General features: G+C 40.7%; 1 long non-coding RNA gene across 1 annotated transcript; it reads left to right on the top strand.

Annotated features, from left to right (window-relative positions):
• Positions 1 to 8,491, top strand: LOC112113974. Its single transcript, XR_002908711.1, has 3 exons — positions 1 to 86; positions 6,645 to 6,860; positions 8,407 to 8,491. It is a non-coding gene; the product is annotated as an uncharacterized LOC112113974 (long non-coding RNA).
• The last annotated feature ends 346 nt before the right edge of the window (positions 8,492 to 8,837 follow it).

Raw genomic sequence — 8,837 nt, 5'->3', positions numbered from 1 at the left:
GTTGAGATCGGAGCTCTGTCTAGCTCAGGGAACCGAAGAGAAGCAGAAAGCAGTCCACCGGGCTCTTCTTTCTCCCCAGAGCTGCAGTAAGTACCACCCTTTTCACTCAGAGTTCATATACTCGATTTTGCATGGCTGGACTTTTGTTTTTAGCGGCAATTTCTGGAGAAATGCATGGCTCACACACACGGCTTTAAACCTTCCTCTCTATGTTGTCAGCTCACGTCTAGTCCAAGCCAATACAAATTGACATAACTTGGTGGCAGTCTCAGAATAAAGACCAAGCATTTAAAGGATATGGAAACGTATCTACCTTCGCATCGCTGTAAGTGTTCTCTCCCAGTCAGGGCTTAGTTTAGGCACCCTGGCAAGGGAGCCAGCAAAGTTTGCACTGCAGGTGAATGTGCGGTACTCCTTCATCAGACTTCGGGTGTGAGGGCCAGCAATCCTGCAGGTTCCATCCCCTCTCAAGTAACTTTATTTAAAATACAAACGACCAAACTGATATGTTAACACTTTTCAGGGGACACAGAATTATTAAGATCTATGAGCGGTATTTCTGTTTTTACTACAGCACTGGGGTGAATTACTTTGTAATTAGTAGAAACGTTTTCTTTCAAATTCCCATATCATTCTGTGACCATTATAAAAGTAGAATTTTCAGCATGAAGTTTCACGTGAACTACAAACATTTTTGCCCTAGCAAACCCAGAAAAGAATCTTTTTGTGGGGAACAGAGACAGGTCAAGGATACTAGGAAAGACATTGAAAAAGTCTCTGTCGCATAGGTGCTGGAATAAAGGGTGCTGCAGCACCCCTGGCTTGAAGTGGTTTCCATTATATACAGGGTTTACAGATTGGTTCAATGACTCCTAGCACCTCCAATATACACATTTTTCCAGCACCCCTGTGGTTCTTCACCAAATCAGATTAGGAGATGTGTCTTATGAAATTAAGAGAATAGCATATTAAATGCACCCCCCCCACAAAACTATATGCAACATTATGGGTTCACTTTCTTTTGAACTAGAGAGAGAAATCTGTAAATCATATACAAGAATAATAAAACATTCTATATAGTGCAGCATAAACATTAAGTAAACAAACCTCACAACATGTCGGTGAAGTTGATAATGTTCTCTCTCTTTTACAGATGAGACATAGAAAAGTTAAATGACCTGTCCAAGATTATAGCCAGTCACCGACAACTGTGGTTAGAACTTTTGTGTTCCTAACTCCTAGACCTGAGTTCAGTTCCTAAATCTTGCTGCTTCTCTCACTGGACAATGGCAAATATATTTTTTCCCCTCAAAAGCATGGTTATATTTTGGTGTTGACAGAATTGTGATTCTCATTTAATAGTCTTTAAGGTCTATGTAAAAATTAAGATGGATCTGAGAAATCTGTGCGCTTTATCCATTTATGATTTAGAGAGAAAATAAGTAGCTCCCGTGTCAGTGTTGTGACTATCACTTCTTTAAAAACTTTCTAATTTGACTCAGTTAGGCATAGTTAGCCTGAAAAACAGTACATTTTGAAAGGAGACATTTAGCAGCACTTGAGTTAAACCATTTCTCCACCTCTTATAAAGCAGAACCAGGATTTCCTGTATTTAGGAAGGTAAAAAGTACTATAGAAATTCTGAGATTTCCTTGTATGAACATTGAAGACAAAATGTGAATATCAGATCACTGGTATTTAGATGCATATGATTCTCAGGGGAAATGTAAATTTAACTCACATGAAGTGCAATGTTTGTGAAATATTAAAGAGGCATATGTGAAGATTAAATTTCCCCTTAAAAATGTAGGCAGATTTATTCAGATGGATATTGCTAACACATTGTGTACATGAATCTGCATACTATATAAAAATTGTCAAATTGCTAAAAGCCTGGTCAAAATTATCCCTTTGAACCTCAGTTTGAAAAGCTATTGAAGCCAGTAAAACATAATGTGATTTGGAAATGAAACTCTACACTGATTCATAGATTCCAAGGCCTTGAAGGGACCATTGTGGTCATCTACTCTGACGCCCTGTACAACACAGGCCATAGAACTTGCCCAAAATAATTCCTAGATGATATCTCCTAGAAAGACATCCAATCTTGATTTAAAAATTGTCACTGATGCAGAATCCACTACAACCCTTGGTAAATCGTTACAGTGGTTAATTACTCTCACTATTAAAAGTGTATGCTTTATTTCCAGCATGAATTTGCCTAGGTTCAATTTCTAGCCATTGGATCGTGTTCTGCTAATCTCAGATGGATTGCAGAGCCCATTATTTTTTCCCCATGTAGGCTATAATCAAGTCATCTCTTAACCATCTCTTTGTTAAGCTAAATAGATTCAGCTCCTTGTATCTATCACTATAAAACATGTTTTCTAATCCTTTAATCATTCTTGTGGCTCTTCTCTGAACCCTCTCCAATTTATAAATGTCCTTCTTGAACTGTGGTCACCAGAACTGAATATAGTATTCCAATAGCGGTTGCACCAGTGCCAAATACAGAGGTAAAATAACCTCTCTACTCGAGACTGCCTTGGTTATGCATCCAAGCATTGCATTAGTTCAGGGGTTCTCAAACTTTTGCACTGGTGACCCCTTTGACACAGCAAGACTCTGAGTGCGACCCCCCCTTATAAATTAAAAATACATTTTTTATATTTAACACTATTATAAATGCTGGAGGCAAAGTGTGGTTTGAGGGTGGAGGCTGACAGATCGCGACCCCCCAGGTAATAACCTCATGACCCTCTGAGGGGTCACAACCCCCAGTTTGAGAACCCCTGCATTAGCTCTTTTGGCCACAGCATCGCTCTAGGAGCTCACATTCAGCTGATTAACCAGGATGACTCCCAAATTTTTTTCAGTCACTGCTTCCCAGGATAGAGTCCTCCATCGTGTGCATATGGCCTACATTCTTTGTTCCTAGATGTATTCATTTACATTAGCCATATTAAAATGCATATTGTTTTCTTGTGCCCAGTTTACCAATCAATCCAGATCGCTCCAGTGACATGTCCTCTTCATTATTTATCACTTTCCCAATTTGTGTGTCATCTGCAAACTTTATCAGTGATGATTTTATTTTTTTCTTTCTTTCAGGTCATTAATAAAGATGTTAAATAGCCTAAGGCCAAGAACCAACCCCTCGGGATGCCATTAGACACACACCCACTCAGTGATGATTCCCCGTTTACAGTTACACTGAGGCTTATCAGCAGGGCCGGCTCTAGGCACCAGCTAAGGAAGCAGGTGCCTGGGGCGGCACATCTGAAGGGGGGGCACTCCAACTTTTCTTTTTTCCCCCTTCTTCGGCGGAACTTCGGCGGCAGCCTTTTCTTTTTTTCTTCCTCGGTGGCAGTTCGGCGGCAGCTTCTTCATTTCTTCTTCTTCGGCGGCCCTGCTGTGGCCGCTTTTTTTTTTTTCTTCTTTGCTTCGCCGCTTGGGGCGGCAAAAAAGGTAGAGCCGGCCCTGCTTATCAGTTAGCCAGTTTTTAATCCATGTAATGTGTAAATATTAGTTTGATATCTTTCTAATTTTTAAATCAAATATCATTCAGTACCAGGTAAAATTCCTTACGGAAGTCTAAGTATATTATATCAACACCCTTGCCTTTATCAACCAAACTTGTAATCTCATCAAAAAAAGATACCAAGTTAGTTTGACAGAATCTATTTCCTGTATATGCATGTTGATTGGCATTAATTATATTACTGACCTTTAATTCTTTACTAAACAAGTTCTGTATCAGCAGCTCCATTATCTTTTCCTGGATTGATATCAGTGTGACAGGCCTATAATTACATGAGTCACTGGTATTCACGCAATATTACCTTTCTTCCAGTCTTCTGGAATTTCCCTTGTATTCCAAGACTGTGAGGAGTGTTTTGAGCCTGATAAGTTATCCCTGAGCCTGGATGTTCTGAGCCTCAGTCCTAAGTATCCAGCCAATCCACTAGCAAAGATCTAACCAGATGGCCCCCAAGGCAGATATATAGACTCCGAATGAAAGGAGCCACTTCAGTCAGCTCAGCATCACTACCTGGTTGTGGATACTCCCACAGATGCTTGGTAGTTCAGTCATACTATTCCAGCTCTAGCCTGTACCTACTTTTGCTCCAGCCATGGCTGGATGTCCTTACAAATACTTATAAAAAATCAACATTAACAATCCAGTGAACTCCTCAGCCCAGTTCTTTACAAACTCTTGGATGCAAGTCATCTGAACCTTTTGATTTAAAAATATCTAACTTTAGTAGTTTCTGTTTATCACCCTCCTGAGATACTAGTGGCATGGAAACATCCATAATGTTATCATTTGTTTTTTCCCCTAATACAGAACAGAAATATTTATTGAACACTTCTGCCTTTTATGTATTATTGATAATTCTACCATTTCCATCTAATAATGGACTAGCACTATTGTCAGGATTGTTTTTGCTCCTAATATACTTTTAAAAAAATCTCCTTTTTATTGTCCTTAACTCTGCTGGCTATAGATTTCTCCTGGGGTCCCTTTGCTTTCCTTATCAATTTTATCCTCACAATTGTCTTCCCCTTACACAATCAGTATTCCTCCCTTTTCTCAAGTGCTCCCTTTCAGCTATGGCCACTTCAGAGTCATAACAGATTTAAAAATCCTCTTCACCTGCTCTACCCCCTGAATTGTGATTGGCCTAAAGTTCTCCCCTCTTAGCTGAAACTGGCCTAAAGTCTTCCATCTCTGGCTATGTCTAGCTCATGCCACCATCTTGGGCTGTGTCCAGTCCTTATGCCTACCCCAGCTAAAGTTCTATCTCTACTAGAGATTTGAATATAGATATATTAAAAAGGTATTTAGACACCTAAACATATTTAACAGTGAAGCTAGAGCCCTATGGAGGACCTTAAACTCCCTCTTTCTTGTGAATGGGTAAGATTTAATGTTAGAGCTCATCTATACTAATGAAATTTGAATCAGTATGGTATTGCTATTCTGATGCAAGTTTCCCTAGTATAGATGAGCCCTAAGATTAAATCCTACCCATTCACAAGAGAGAGGGAGTTTAAGGTCCGTCATAGTGCTCAAGCTTCTCTTAGGGCTAGGTTTCAAATGGGCTTAGGTGTATAAATATCTTTGAAAATCTGTCCTTTAGCATCTTAGTCCCACTATTGATGGTATTCTCCCAGCCTAGCATTCAGACTCCAGCCATGCAACGAATCATTTTGCTCCAGCAGTTGGTACTAGCTGGCTCCTGTGGCTATAGTATCCTGGATATTGTTATGTAGTTCTAGCTGCCGGTTACTCTAGATACTCTGGTTATATTAGTACCTGTTCTTGCCTCCTCAGGATACTGCAGTCATTTTCTGCTATTGGTGCTTTTTAAATTGCTCATTCCTATTAAGTTGTAACATTTTTTTACATTGTGACTGTTCAGAGATTGATGTTTGAGTTTGGCTATACAGATATGCTACTGGATGAACAGTATAGGGCATCACATTGCTTTGCAGCTTTATTGTGGCGATTTTTTGAAAGCCCGTCAGTGTATGCTAAAGGCCCCATTCTTCAAGGTAATGACATTCTCAGCACCCTTTGACCTGCATGAGAGTTGTAATAGTTCTCTTGCTAAGCTGTTAAGGCTGGAATTTTCCAAGGAGCATGAAGGAGACAGGTAAGTGCCTAACTTCTTAGGCTCCTTTGAAAATCCCCACCCCATGTTCTACAACAGAGATTAGTAGCATTTAAAAAAATTAGTTTCAAAGACAGGAAAAACAACTATCAGATAACTAAATGAGCCACCACTGAGATTTGTGCCTGCAAGAGGTAGGCAACTCTTCTGAAAATTTACCTAATGATGTATTGTGTTTTCCTTTTGTGCTGGATTAAAGAAAACGTTATTTTTAACAACCACACCAGCATCCTGTTAAAAGAATATTTGTTTTGTTGCAACACTTTTTGTTCCATAGATGTCTGTGCCTTCATTCATCCTGCCTTCCTGAAATGTAATGTTCACAGTTCTCTCACTAAGTGGTGCTGCAATTGCTGGATTGAGTATCTACTCTATTGTAGAGAAAATGTTGAAGTTGTACTAATTTTTTATTACACTAGGTGCCAGTACAACAGTTGAGGCTTCCTCACTCTTGATATCAAGAGTATGTTTTTCAGCTTTTTCATTGTTTGAGAATGATAGGATTAGCCTGGTTTCCTGATCATATAAAAAAATTTGAGGCAAACAAAGAGGAGTTCAAAGATTTTTGGCAACTAAATTACTGTAATTCCATCTGTGTGGCTATAAACTAACTGATACTACTGTGGCATACCAGACAAGGCCAGTCAGCCAGACAGACTACATGGATCCTGAACATTTCTCTCGATTTTCCTTTGTGTCTAAAGAAACTTAGTGTTGATGAAAGATGCCTAACAGACAGCCCTGCAGACCAGGGTCTTTAATTTAGCCACAAAACAGGTACAGGATGTGCAGTGGCAGTGTGATCTCCACTCATACTGCCCTGCAAATATACTTCTGCGGTGCCAACATGTAATGATGTTAATCATGTTTATTTTACTAACATTCTTCATTGTGAAAACTGTTCTGCGTTTGTATAATAAATGCTAAGATGAATCTCACTTTACTATATTCTGCCCATCTTTCCAGTCTCTCTAGATCCTTTTGTATTACTGTAGTCCTTGTGTTGCATTGTGCTGTTGATGGGCCAGGGAATTGGCTGCCCAGAAAAAAGCAGAAAGTCTGAGCCCGCACTAAATCAGAGCATGAGGAAGGCGGAAGACGGAGAAGAGGGCAGAGAGGAAGATGTGGAGAGAAGTGACAAGCAGCTAAGAGCTCTCCGTGGTGTGGCAGACTTAAACAATGGTAATTGTTTTTACCTCCCCCCCCCTTTTTCTGTCTCATTCACTCCATGTTGTTCTTGCTCCCTTCTCACCTCATTCTCTCTCTCGCTCCTATTCTTTTTCCCTTTGCTAAAATTCACACATGGAGGAGTCGTACCAAGTGAAAGCTTTGTGCTTTAGGAAAGGGCTACTTGAGGATCCCAACTGTTTACTTCCCTTTAAAACCCTAAACTGGGCAGATTTTCTTTCTAGTTAAGGATGGTTAGATGTTGGTTACATCTTCCTCCACACTACATCAAAGTTGCTCCTGGGTTTGCTGAAGGGTCACTTCTAGGTCATGGACCCTAATCACCAAGGTAGATCACTGGACTAGCCTCTCAAAAGCTTTCTTCACTTTTTAAAATGCAGATACTGTTGTATCCCATGCAGTTACTCTTTCTCACCCACTATATTCACCTTTCCATTGTGGGCTTTTCTTCACTGCAGTGTTAACTCAAGTTCTCTATACTCCAGTTACCTCCTCTCAAGTTAGCTTAGCTTTAGAGGGAGTGGTCACAGTGATAAACAACATTCTGGCTGTACAGACTGTTTGGATTAGCAACAGGGTAGCCAAGTCCCAGCTGCAATAATAGCGCCAGCAGCAGCAGCACTTGAGTTTTAACCCATGCCCTTTGATGAGCCTGCTAGCTGAAATTTAAAGCGCCACTCAACTCAAGCTAGAGATTTGTGTGTGTGGATGGGAGTCCAGTTACAAGCAACAGCTCAAAGTAACACTGCAGTGAATACAAATCCTGTGAGTGTCTGCCTCTGGCGTAAGCCGATTAGCTTGATAGGGACAACACATCTCACCTCTACCCATTTTACCCTACTTCCCATGAAAACAGAAGCTTTTGTTTCTCGTACACCTCTGAGTGAAAATTACTTTTCTTTACCTCCTCTCCTTTAGCTTTGTCTCTTTCCTTGAAACTGGGCAAATTGGTTAAAATACTGGAGATAGACTGTCAGACCTGAACAGGAACCCTGAATCTTTTTCCTTGAACTGGTGTGACAGGGCTTTGAAATACGGACCCTAAGCCAGATCTGAATTTTGTGATTAGGGCCTAGCTCCATAGAAGTCTGGTTAAACTCCCTCATCCAGACAACCCTCACATATTTGGGGGAATGGGTTTCAAAGTCAGACTAACCTAGATCCAGATTTTGCGGCTTGAGCTCATTTTTGGAGGCACCCTCCCAACTCTCTCCAGCTGTCAGAGGCAAACCAATGCTAAAATTTTAAAGGGGTGTAAGATAGGGTTGCCAACCCTCTAGGATTGGCCTGGAGTCTTCAGGAATGAAAGATTAAGCTTTAAAGATTATGTTATGTGAGGAAATCTCCAGGAATGTGTCCAACCAAAATTGGCAACCTTAGTAAGAGTAGATTTGACCCTTCCGCCATCCTGGTGAAGATGCTGGGCCTATATGTTAAATAGGCTGAAAGTGCCCAAAGGGAAATTTGCCATCTTCTCACCATCCCTTACTCTCCTTGCCTCCATGTGAGCTTTAAGCCCCACTTCCTCTTGTCCCTACAGGAGCCATTGGGCTGTACAATATGGGACTGAGCTGCTGCCTGAATTCTCTGCTTCAGGTGTTCTTCATGAACACACACTTCACCGTGATACTACGAAGGTAAGCGATGCTCAGGAGCAGTGCCCATTCCCTATGCTCAGACTGCCCGTGATACCTTCACTGCCTCACCTGTTTTCAAGTGGAATGTCCATCCAAAGGAATGGATTATCAGGAGTTGCCAGGTGCTTCCCAAACAAGAGTGGGCCCTGAATATGCCTGAGGCGGAAGACTAGGGCTCTGCAAAACACAGCAATTTTGATTCACGGGGGTTCATTAGAGACTGAAAATAGGCCATATTTGCACATTCATATAATTTAATCCCAGACTGGGATATTTGAGATAATATGTATACTGATCTAAGTATTATATTTTTCCATAACTAGGGTGACCAGAT

The sequence above is a fragment of the Terrapene carolina genome, unplaced genomic scaffold, assembly GCF_002925995.2.
Source record: "Terrapene carolina triunguis isolate 2854851 unplaced genomic scaffold, T_m_triunguis-2.0 Scaffold190, whole genome shotgun sequence".
Taxonomy (NCBI): domain Eukaryota; kingdom Metazoa; phylum Chordata; order Testudines; family Emydidae; genus Terrapene; species Terrapene triunguis.
This window is presented reverse-complemented; position numbering and strand designations above follow the sequence as displayed.